Source organism: Babylonia areolata, chromosome 25, assembly GCF_041734735.1.
Source record: "Babylonia areolata isolate BAREFJ2019XMU chromosome 25, ASM4173473v1, whole genome shotgun sequence".
NCBI classification, from domain to species: domain Eukaryota; kingdom Metazoa; phylum Mollusca; class Gastropoda; order Neogastropoda; family Buccinidae; genus Babylonia; species Babylonia areolata.
This window is the reverse complement of record NC_134900.1, coordinates 30,674,870-30,687,369: the sequence shown is the minus strand read 5'-3', so window position 1 is coordinate 30,687,369 and position 12,500 is coordinate 30,674,870. Positions and strand designations below refer to the sequence as shown.

Below are 12,500 nucleotides of genomic sequence, written 5' to 3'. Positions count from 1 at the left end.
CTCTCTCTCTCTCTCTCTCTCTGTCTCTGTCTGTCTGTCTCTCTGTCTCTCACACAACCTCTTTCCTTCTCGTGCGTGCGTGCGTACGTGTGTGTGTGTGTGTGTGTGACTCTCGCTTCCTTTTGACTGTCCGCACTTTTTCTTTCTTTCTTTCTTTCTTTTTTTTTTGTGTACTAAAAAAAAAAACAACACAAAAAAAACCCCTGTCCTTGTCGGTTTGTATCGGATCACAACCGAATCTCTTTCTTTGTGTGCGTGTGTGTGCGTGCGCGCGCGCGTGTGTGTGTGTGCGCGCGCGCGCGTGTGTGTGTGTGCGCGTGCGTGCTTGCGTGTGTTCGTCTCTCTCTCTCTCTCCCCGTGTCAACGATTGTTTCACCTTGTACACCTGTATTAATAATGTTGCATATTGCACCCCTTCATTGAGGGGCAATCGCCAATAAATTATGAATAAATCATCCGAATCCGATTCTCTCTCTCCGTCCACATGCCCTTCTCTCTTCCATGTATTCAATTCAAAATTTAAAAAAAAAACACTTTCTTAATCCACGTAGAAATTAACGTGTGCTATACCACAGGCTCGTTGCAGAAACCAAAATAAAATGAACAATGCACTAAAAAAAAAAAAAAAAAAAAAAAAATCTATCTATCTATCTATCTATCTGTCTATCTCTCTCTCTCTCTCTCTCTCTCTCTCTCTCTCTCTCTATATATATATATATATATATGGTTACTCCTCCCTCTCTCTCCCCTCCTCCCCCATCCTCCCGCATCCCCCCTCCTCTCATATGTCACCACCCCTCTCTCTCTCACTATCTACACCTCCAACCACAACGTGCTTCCCACTCTTACCCAATTACATCCCTTGTCTCAGTTTGCCTCGCTCTCATGGTTCCCTCCCTCTGTTCCCCCCCCCCCCCTCCCTTCCTCCCGGCCCTCCCCCCACCACCCCTCCCCTCCCCTCCCCTCCCCTCCCCATAATTTTGTCAAGCTGTCTCTCGTTCTGTCTCGTCAATGTTCCTGCCCTCCTCCACCCACCTCTCACCCACCCCCACCCCCTCTCCCATTCCCACCCACCCCTACCTCTCCAACACTGCTCCAATACAAGGGGCATCCCGCCTCCCTCCTACCTCCCTCTCCCCGCCCCGCCCCACCCCTCCATCTTTCTCTCATTCTCTCTCTGTCTGTCTCTCAGCCTCTGTCTCAGTATCTCTCTCTGTCTCCTCTGATGTCTCTCTGTGTCTATGTCTGTCTCTCCCTCCCCCCTTTCTCTCTGTCTCATTCTCTCTCCGGCTTCTCCCCCCTCTCTCTCTCCTCTCCCCCCCACCCCCACTCTCTCTCTCCCACTCCTTCCCTTCCTCCCTCCCTCTCTCTCTCTCTCTCTCTCTCTCTCTTTCTAGCCACCCCACCCCGACCCACCCCTGACCTTCTAGACCCTTTAACTCCGATGTGTGTCCCCGTTATCTCAAACCCAACTGTTCTCATGGCCCATTTTCCCATTGCCTGTCGTTTTGGTCTCTGCTCTTCGACCTTACCACGCCCCTTACTACTACTACTACTGCCTCCCTGCACTGCCACAGCTCTCTCCTTTTCCTTTACTTCCCTACTATACCCAACCCCCTCCTCCGTTCCACTCTGTTACAGGTACTCATTCTCTGTGTGTCTTGTCTGTCTGTCTCTGTTTCTCTTTTTCTGTCTGCCTGCGTGTCTTGTCACTCTTGTCTGTCTATCCAGCCTCATAAGCCCCTTCTTCTTCTTCTTCTTCTCTCTCTCTCTCTCTCTCTCTCTCTCTCTCTCTCTCTCTCTCTCTGTGTGTCATTGTGTCTCCGTCTCTATCTCTCTGTCTTTGACTGTCTATCTGTCTGTATCTCTCTCCTGGCTCACTGTGTGTGTGTGTGAGTGTGTGTGTGTGTGTGTGTGTGTGTGTGTGTGTGTGTGTGAGCGTGAAAGCTTAGTTTACTATGAACCAGACGGTCTGTCTGAATTATGAATGACCCCATGAGTCTCTGTCCGTCTCCCCCCCCCCCCACCCCCCGTCCCCGTCCCTCCTCATTTCCCTTCTATTCTGCCTTGTCAGTTCATTCATGTTAAGTTATGGCCGGTTTGTCTGTTCACCCCGCTTTTCTGCCTTCCCTCACTCCATGGCCCCTTTCCTTCTCTCTCTCTCTCTCTCTGTATCTGTTTCTCTGTCTCTCTCTGTCTCTGTCTCTGTCTCTCTCTCTCTCTCTCTCTCTGTATCTGTTTCTCTGTCTCTCTCTGTCTCTGTCTCTGTCTCTCTCTGTGTGTGTGTGTGTGTGTGTGTGTGTGTGTGTGACGTTGCATACCTAAGTTCACAAAGACAAGAAGTAGTTGTATGTGAGACCGGCGGTGCATACCTAATACAATTATATATATATATATATATATTTTTTTTTTAAATACAAAGACATGAAGTGGGGGGAGGGGGTTGGGTTGCAAACTTTCGCCGATGTGTGTATGTGTTGAGATAAATACAACCCCCAGATGATGATAGTGAAGATAAGATAAGAAGAAATTTATTATCTCGTGAAGAGAAATTACATCAGACTGATGATGTATTTGACTGATTGATTTAGTCATTAATTCCATCGTTTTTTCTGTTTCTTCATTCCTTTTGAATGATCGCTTCTGAATAATTTAGAGTATGCTTTCCGGAAGCTCGAGTAATGGCATGGTTGATAATAGTCATTATTGATTGATTAATATTGACGATTATACTCGTGGTTTATCTCTTCATGGTAAGGTCGGTATAGTTGCACAGTTTACTACTAGTGAAGCAGAGGAGAGGAAAGAGAAGTTGAGATCAGACACGCGTATGTTCCTTAGTGTGTGTGTGTGTGTGTGTGTGTGTGTGTGTGTGTGTGTGTGTTTTCGGGCTAGTTATGCTGTTTAAGAGCTTCTTTAGCCAGTGATGTATAGTTGGTTTGAAATAATATTTTATTTGTTCAACAGTACACAGTGATTACAATGCAAACAAAGACAAATGAACACCAACAAGCTTGAAAGCTTATACTGTGCTCACAACGTTGTTGCCAGTGCAGTTAGCTGGGTAAACTATTCAGTAATTTATATTTCCCGTTCAGGTGATGGTAGGTGGGTGACCCTTTTTTTTTTTTTTTTTTTTTTTTTTTCGTGTTCAGTTCGGACAGCTGCAGTTACTGTTCAGTAGTCCGTGTTGCGCCCTGTACAGATGTTACGTTTTCACGCGCAGTTGTGGCATGCTGTTGAGCGTTCCCTCTTTTCGTGCGCCTCAAAGGCATGTTAATGGGTGAAATAAGGAATTTCACCTCAAGCTGGACAGCAACGGTTGTGAAAGAGTGGCGTAATGGTCGGAAAAGCAACCAGGTGCAAACTGTTTGGTGGAGTGGGGAGGTTGTGTGTGTGTGTGTGTGTGTGTGTGTGTGGAGTGGGGTGGGAGTGAGGTGAGGAGTTGGAAGGTTAAGGGACGTGAGGAATTTTTGTTGGTTTCCTCTTATCGGGGTCAACCTCCGTCTCTCTCTGTCTCTGTCTCTCTCTCCGTCTGTGTGTGTGTGTGTGTGTGTGTGTGTGTGTGTCCCTGTCTCCAACTTTCTCTCTCTCTCTCTCTCTCTGTGCCCCTATCTCTATCTATCTCTCGCTCCTCTCTCTGTCTCTCTCTCTCTCTCTCACTACTCTCTATGTCTCTCTCTGTCTCTGCCCCTCAATCTCTCTCTCTACCGGTACAACAAACACTACACCCAGGAACAGTCAACAATGAACTCCTCCTGCCGCGCCCGACTGGCAAGGCAAGCAAGCAAGCAGGCAAGCAGGCAAGCAAGCAAAGCAGTCAGTGAAGTAGAGTGTGTGTAGTTAGTGACTTGACTGATAGAGAGCCACCACCACCACCACTACAGTTAGTTGCTAGCAGGGCCACAGTTAGGGCAGTACGTCTCTGTGTTGGCCCCTACCACAAGTAAAAGCCCTGTACTGAGTGAGTGAGTGAGTGAGTGAGAAAATACAAGGAGGAGAAGACTGAAGAAAGTCTTGGCCCAGGTGTATGTATGTGTGTGTGTGTGTGTGTGGTATTTAATTCGCCCACTCGTCTGAAAAGTTGTGCCAGTCCCGCACCATTCAATTCATTGGATCAGTGGAGAGAGTTAAGTCGTCGGCTTTGCCGTGTGTGTGTGTATGTTGTACCTTTTATTTTTATTATTTTTTTAATTATTTTTTTTCTTAACTGTGTGTGGGGTGGGTGTGGGTTTTGTCGGCCTGTGGGAGTCGGAGCGTGAAAACTTCAAACTGGCTTGGTGTTTCAGTGACAGGTAAGCGCCGGGTGGGTTTTTTTTTTTTTTTCTTTTTTTCTTTTCTCTCTCTTTTTCGTTTTTTCGTTTCTCTGTGTGTGTTGTTTCGGTGCAGCTCAAGGTCGGGTGCAGCCAGGTGGCGTGTCAATGTCAGGGTGTGTGGTGCTATGAAGGGGTAGGATGTTGGTGGTGGTGGGGGGGGGGGGGGGGGGGACGGAGAGGATGGGGTGTGTGGAGAGTGAAATAGGTGTTAGGCCGGGATATTGGTGGTGGTGGTGGTGCCGAGAGTGTGGATGTGTGACTTGCGTGTGTACATGGTTGGTTGGCTTGCTGGCTGGGTGTCGTTGACTTGGTAGGTAATGCTGAGCGTTTATTTATTTATTTATTTTTTTTTTTTTTGATAGCTACTGAATTGAATATGTCTTGTATCATTATTGTTTTTGTCTTCTGTGTCTCTAGAGTTGTAGTGGGTATGTAACTGTGTTTCTCTGTCAGTCTCTCTCTCTCTCTCTCTCTCTCTCTCTCTCTCACTGCCTGAGTCTGCCTGTGTCTCTGTCTCTGTATCTCTCCCAGTCTCAGTCTCTGTACCTTCATCTGTGTGTCTGTCTCACCCGCTCTCTCTCTGTCTCTGTCTGTCTGTCTGTACTCTCTCTATCTTTCTGTCTGTCTGTCTCTCTCCCTCTCTCTCTCTCCCCCTCCCTCTCTCTCTCTCTCTCTCTCTCGTCACTCACTCCATATGACGGTCTCCGATGCTGTCCGTCAGTGTAGCATGTGTTTGGTTATGATGATAATCAGTGCTCCATGAATGTCAACCCTAGCCCTGTGGGCCTCCGGCCTGTTCTAGTTCGGCGGAAAAGAGCATGCTCCTCAGTGTGAGACAACAATAAACAAACTGGAGGGTGTTCCTGTTGATGTGAATGTCATCAGTGTAGTGTCATGTCTTGTCTGTCTGTCTGTCTGTCTCTCTGGCCTGTAAATGAATAAACCATCCATGTGTGTGTGTGTGTGTGTGTGTGTGTGTGATCCCCAGAAAGTTTGCCCAATGAGAAGGGCAGTTGGGGATGTTGTTTTTCCCCGCAGCCCACAAAATGTCACGTCCTTTGTCTCCCCCCCCCCCCCATCCTCCTGGCTGCAGTGAGAACATAATTATCAGCCCCTGTCTGTATCTGGCAGAAGTGGGAAGGAGAGAAAGGGAGGGGCTGGGGGTAGGTGCAGTGCGTACTGTTTGCTACCACACACGTGTATTAGAATTATAATACACGCAATAGCCGAGTGGTTAAAGCGTTGGACTTTCAGTCTGAGGGTCCCGGGTTCGAATCTCGGTGGCGCCTGGTGGGTGGGTAAAGGGTGGAGATTTTTGCAGTCTCCCAGGTCAACCACATATGTGCAGACCTCGGCTGCCAGTGCCTGAACCCCATTCGTGTGTATACGCACGCAGAAGATGAAATACGCACGTTAAAGATACTGTAATCCATGTCAGCGTTCGGTGGGTTATGGAAACAAGAACATACCCAGCATGCACACCCCCGAAAATGGAGTATGGCTGCCTACATGGCGGGGTTAATGAAAAACAACAACAACAACAACAAAACCGATCATACACATAAAATGTTAAATGTTACATGTTTGTCTGAGTGTGTAGGAGTGCGTGCTTGAAATCTGATTGAATGACACAGGAAACGAATGATGAGCGCCCAATGGCAGCCGTCAGTCAGCTCTACCCAGGTAGGCAGCCTGTTGTGTAAATGACTCCGTGTTTGTAAAGCGCTTAGAGCTTGGTCTCCGACCGAGCTGGATAGGCGCTATATAAGTACCCATATCAATCAATCAATCAATAAACATGTATCTCAGTGTTTGCTGGGCAGGTCTGAGACTGTCTGGGTTGGTCACTCACTCAGTGGCACCGGAGACTTTAGAAATACTAAGGACTGGACTACATAGACATAATATATTCACTAGAGAAACATACATCTCAGCGTTTGCTGGACAGTTCTGAGACTGTCTTGGTCGGTCACTGACTCACCCAGTGGCAGCGGAGACCTTAGAAAAAAAACACAAAAAACAAAACAAAAAAAACCAGGACTGGGCTGGCACTAAACTAGTTACACCGCACCGAGAGTGGCAGTGTTTAAACTTTTTTTCTTTTTCTTTTTTTTTTTTTTTTTTACCAGACGGCTCCGTCCCCGGCGTGTTTAACATGCTTGTGCGCGTGAGTCACTCAGTCAACGTTGCATTGCTGTGTGTGTGTGTGTGTGTGTGTGTGTGTGTGTGGAAACACATTTACACATTTATAACACCAGCAGATTGACAGCGTTCTCAGTGTTGGGGGTTGTGTTGTCTGTCGCCCGTGCCGCCATGACCTGACAGACCTGTACAGTGACAGGTTGTGTTGTCCGCTGTTCCTGATGTGTGTGTGTGTGTGCAGGGGTCAGTGTAGTTTCGGACCATGGCGAGGGGTGGTATGTGTGTGTGTGTGTCGTGAGAGAGAGAGAGAGAGAGAGAGAGAGAGAGACGGTTTCTTCATATAGGCCATACCCATAATTATAGAAGAAGATACACACACACACACACACACACACACACACACACACACACACACACACATATATATATATATATATATATATATATATATATATATATACAGTAAAATGCTTTAGTCGTGCAGTTAGAAGCCTTCGCTATGTGTATGACATAATATGATATGCTTCTCCTTTTGAGTGCTTTTATACAAATAAAGAGCGAACTCTTAGAGAGAGAGAGAGACAGAGAGAGAGAAAGAGAAACAGAGAGAGAGACAGAGAGAGAGACAGAGAGAGAAGCCAGACTGAATGACATGGGAACGAACGATAAACGCCGAAAGGGCAGCTGTAAATCGGCTCTACCCAAGTAGACAGCCTGTCGTGCAATTTGTACAACAGCGCTTAGATATGAACTTGATCTCTTAAAAGGAGGATAGGCGCTAGATATAAGTATCCATATCAATCAGTCAACCAGTATAATTGCTCACTGAGAGTGGGGTGGGGTGGGGGGTTCGTGTACCCCCTCAGTCTTCCCCCCCCCCCCCTTCTAATTCAGCCCAACCTTACAACCCCCCTGATACTGCTTCAACGTTTGTGTTCCGCTCTCTTTTGGTAAATGAATAAATAGATCTGTAAATAGATAAATGAAGAAGAAGAAGAAGAAAAAAAAAAGAATAAATAAAAAGATTTTTTCCCGGTTAATAATCTGTTGTTTTATATGCGTATATCTTTTGACTGGCATTGGATTCAAGTGAAGTCGTTTCATATCCGTGCTAGTAAAAATATCTGATTAAGAAGTGAGGGATAATCAATTCTTGAACCACTCTTTGATCCCATCTGGATATATGTATACTGGTCTCAATTTGTCTAACTCGTATACACATTATATATATATATATATATATATATATATATATATATATATATATATTACAGGTATGCACGCGATCATGCACTGTGTGCATTTCGCACACAGACATGCACTGAATTTAAAGCTCGCGCGTGCGTTGGGCGCATGACATGAAATTGAATTGGTACCCTTGACTTGTTACTCCAACCCCTATACTTGAGTGATGTGGGATTCATGGACAGAACTTTGCAAGTTGCGAACGCCGCGTGCATGCGAGCGGTCCGTCGTTGTTGGTTTAAATAATCTTTAATTATTCAACAAATCACATGATTACAATGCAATGAATGACAAAAGAGCATCAACAAGCTTAAAGCTTATACTGTGCTCACACCGTTGCACTTCAATTTTATCTTGACGGCTGATGAACCGTATTATGACTTGTATCAAATAATATTCATAAACAGTAAGCAATGAAATAATGAAATAAAACAAATAAACAAACAGTACATAATATAGTAAAATAATGCTAATATCAATATTAATATTAACATGAGATTAAATTTATTATCACAACGTCCGTCGTTGTTAACATTGGTTCTGTCTGGTTGGTCAGTGCTCCACGTGAGTACTACTTCTGTCCTGTCTGACCTAGTTGCTGTTCGGTTCTGCCTGACGTGGTTTTGATCGCCTTTCCGTTTGGACTAGTTTCTGTTTTGTGTCTGACCTAGTTCTGTTCCCCTGGTGTCTGACCTAGTTTTGTTCCCCTGGTGTCGGATCTAGTTGTGTCCCCCCCCCCCCTCCCCGTCCCCCCTTTCTGTCTGACCTAGTTCTGTTCTGCCTCGCCCTGACGTAGGTTTTGTTCCTTCTTCTGCCAGATCTAATTCTGTTTCCCCTTCTGTCTGACCTAGTTCTGTGTTCCTTCTTCTGTCAGATCTAATTCTGTTTCCCCTTCTGTCTGACCTAGTTCTGACCTGTTTTGGTTCCCCCTTTGTCTGACCTAGTTCTGTGTCCCCTTCTGTCTGACCTAAATATTTTCCGCTGTCCTGGTTCTGTTTCCCTTCTGTCTGACATGTCTGACCTAGTTTTGCCCCGCCCCCCCCCCCCCCCCCCCCCCCCCCCCTTTCTGTCTGTTCTAGTTCTGTTCTATATTATATGATGTCCCAGGTCCTCTGTTCACATTCCAAGTTGGCAAGCTGCACACTTTACAGTGGTACACCCTTCCCTACGCCCCACAACAAAGCTCTCTTCCTCTCTCTCTCTCTCTCTCTCACTGCGACGCTCGCTACCTCAGCAGGTCCTCCCACCCACCCACCCTCGTAAAACCGGGTGGTCAGACGTTTTAATGTGTCAATCCACCCCTCCTTCCCCACCCCACCCCCCTCCGCCCTATACTACCCAAAGTCGATACACAGCTCGCAAATGGCCCAGAAAATCCGGCCCGGCTTTACAAGGCTTGGGTTTGAGCACTTTAACCTGACAAGGGGTTTAGGTGGAATGTGTGTGTGTAGTGGGTAGGGTGTATGGGTGGGTAGGTGTGAGGAAATTTGGACAGAGATGTGAGATATTGGCGCGCGGCCTATGTCTCTGTCTCTGTCTGTCTGTCTCTGTGTCTCTCTCCCTCTCCCTCTCTCTCCCCCCCTCTCTCCCTCTCTCTATCCCTCTCTCCCTCTCTCTTTGTGTGCGTGTGTCTTCGTGTGTGTCTCTCTGTCTTTCTGTTTCCCTCTCTGTGTCTCCCTTCCCCCCCCCCCCCCCCTCTCTCTCTCTCCCCCCCCCCCCTCTCTCCCTCTCCTCCCTCCCCCCCTCACTCTCCCCCCTCCCTCCCTCTCTCTCTCTCTCTCCCTCCCTCTCTCTCTCCACACGGATACACACAATACCTTGCCTTCCCGTCACAACAGGGTTTTGCCCCTGTCCAGTGTTTGAGGAGAGATGGGGAGGGAGATAGTGGGTTTCGCGGTTGGGAAGCGAGCGTCCGTGGAAGTAATTTGAGCGGTTACTGCGGGGCGGGGGTGGGGGGGACTGGTGTGATGTGGTGTGGCGTACCTGAGAGAATAGAGAGGTCTGTTGAATAGATATATGTATAGACAGATAGATTTGCTGACAATAGCATTGCCAGTGGGCAGACTGGGACAGAGAGAAGAGATGGTAGTAGATACAGGTAAACGGCTACAACACTAGTGGTAGGTACAGGGAAACCGCCACACACCAATGGTAGGTACAGGTAAACGGCCACACACCAATGGTAGATACAGGTAAACGGCCACACACCAATGGTAGATACAGGTAAACGGCTACAACACTAGTGGTAGATACAGGTAAACCGCCACACACCAATGGTAGGTAAAGGTAAACCGCCACACAGCAATGGTAGATAAAGGTAAACCGCCACACACCAATGGTAGATACAGGTAAACGGCCACACACTAATGGTAGATACAGGTAAACCACCACACACCAACGGTAGATAAAGGTAAACCGCCACACACCATTGGTAGATAAAGGTAAACCGCCACACACCATTGGTAGATAAAGGTAAACCGCCACACACCAATGGTAGAGACAGGTAAACCGCCACACACCAATGGTAGAGACAGGTAAACCGCCACACACCAATGTTAGATACAGGTAAACCGCCACACACCAATGTTAGATACAGGTAAACCGCCACACACCAATGTTAGATACAGGTAAACCGCCACACACCAATGGTAGATACAGGTAAACGGCCACACAGCAGTGGTAGAGACAGACAAACCACCACACACCAACGGTAGATAAAGGTAAACCGCCACACACCATTGGTAGATAAAGGTAAACCGCCACACACCATTGGTAGATAAAGGTAAACCGCCACACACCAATGGTAGATAAAGGTAAACCGTCACAACAACAATGGTAGATCCAGGTAAACCGCCACACACCAATGGTAAAGGTAAACCGCCACACAGCAATGGTAGATAAAGGTAAACCGCCACACACCAGTGGTAGATACAGGTAAACGGCCACACACCAATGGTAGATACAGGTAAACGGCTACAACACTAGTGGTAGATACAGGTAAACCGCCACACACCAATGGTAGGTAAAGGTAAACCGCCACACAGCAATGGTAGATAAAGGTAAACCGTCACAATAACAATTGTAGATTCAGGTAAACTGCCACACACCAATGGTAGATAAAGGTAAACCGCCACACACCAATGGTAGATCCAGGTAAACCGCCACACATCAATGGTAGATAAAGGTAAACCGCCACACACCAGTTGTAGAGACAGGTAAACCGCCACATACCAATGGTAGATACAGGTAAAAGGCCACACACCAGTGGTAGAGACAGGTAAACGGACAGCACACCAGTGGTAGATACAGATAAACGGCCACACACCAATGGTAGATACAGGTAAACAGCCACACACCAATGGTAGATACAGGTAAACGGCCACACACCAATGGTAGATACAGGTAAAAAGCCACACACCAATGGTAGATACAGGTAAACGGCCACACACCAATGGTAGATACAGTTAAACGGATACAACACCAATGGTAGACAAAGGTAAACCGCAACACATCAAAAGCGGACGCCCGACAGTTCAGATGTCTTGCCGCCTGGCGACCACCTCTGTTTCCAGAGGACAGAATCATTTCATGTTGCTCATGGCCCAGCCGCTCTCGAGGCCAGAAAAAGGGTTAATTGGAGATCAAAATCTGAGACCTGAATCTTTTGAGACGACGGCTGGCACTTTACGGCCTCAGAAACAGTGCAACTTTTCGTTCTTCATGTTTTTATTCAGTCTAATATCATATCTTAGATGAACAAACTATAAATAGATAAACGAACTTTCTTTTTTAATATTTTTTTCTCCCCAGAACTGAGACGCTTTAGAGAGTATTGTATTGTCCTGCTCTTACACTGTATTGCGTTGTGCTGTATTATTTTAATAGCATCGCATTGTGCTGAATATTGTACTGAATTGCATTGCCCTGTATTTTTCTGTGTCAATATTATACCGTGGATGTAAGTACTGAATTGTAAAACATTGTACTGAATTGTGTTGTTCTTTCTTTCTTTCTTTTATTTTATTTTTGTTTTTTTAATTTTTGTTATTTTTACTTTATTTATTTTATTTTATTTATTTATTTATTTATTTATTTTTTCTCAAGGCCTGACTAAGCGCGTTGGGTTACGCTGCTGGTCAGGCATCTGCTTGGCAGATGTGGTGTAGCGTATATGGATTTGACCGAATGCAGTGACGCCTCCTTGAGCTACTGATACTGATACTGATCTTTGTTGCATTGTACTGTACTGTAATGTACTGTAATGTACTGTAATGTACAATCCCAACGGCTTTCTTTGAGTGCAGTACAACCTGGTCGTGGTCGTTTTTCTGGCCCCTCCACGTCTTAGCATACTCTTGTTTTCCTTATTTGGAGGTCGGGATCTCTTTCTGATTGGTTGCCGCCGAACTTTGGTTTCAAAGCAAGTTGAAGCTGCTTCGCCTCCTTCAAGCTCTTTGAAGAGTCAGTCAGTGGGACGCCCACACAGAAGAACTGTTACCAGTGCCAGTTGCATTGCTTGGTTCTAACTTTTTGACAGTTACACGTGACTAAATGCCTACGTTGACCGAACTACGCCATTGGTCAGTTCCATACTACTACTACTACACACAGTTAGTAGCGGGTTACGACCATACTAGGCTCTTCCGTCCGAGCAATGCGACTGGCTCGCTCTGGTCTGAAGGTTGTGTGTGTGTCAAAATTTGGAAATAGTTTTCCCTGTCCATTCAATCAATCAGTCAATCAATCAAAAACACTTTATTAATCCACATGGAAATTAAGTTGTGCAATCACAGGCTC

At 46.3% G+C, this 12,500-nt stretch overlaps 1 protein-coding gene across 2 annotated transcripts in view; it reads left to right on the top strand.

Moving 5' to 3' along the window:
• Window positions 1-12,500, top strand: part of LOC143299784 (dystroglycan 1-like) — a 177,336-nt gene that overhangs the window by 50,431 nt on the left and 114,405 nt on the right. The window contains exon 1 of one of the 2 annotated variants that reach the window (XM_076613196.1): window positions 4,226-4,295. The exons of the other annotated variant lie outside the window; for it this stretch is intronic. The gene's annotated coding sequence lies outside the window, so the exon portion shown is untranslated. Of the gene's footprint in view, window positions 1-4,225; window positions 4,296-12,500 lie in introns of those variants that run through there. 2 annotated transcript variants of the gene reach the window in all.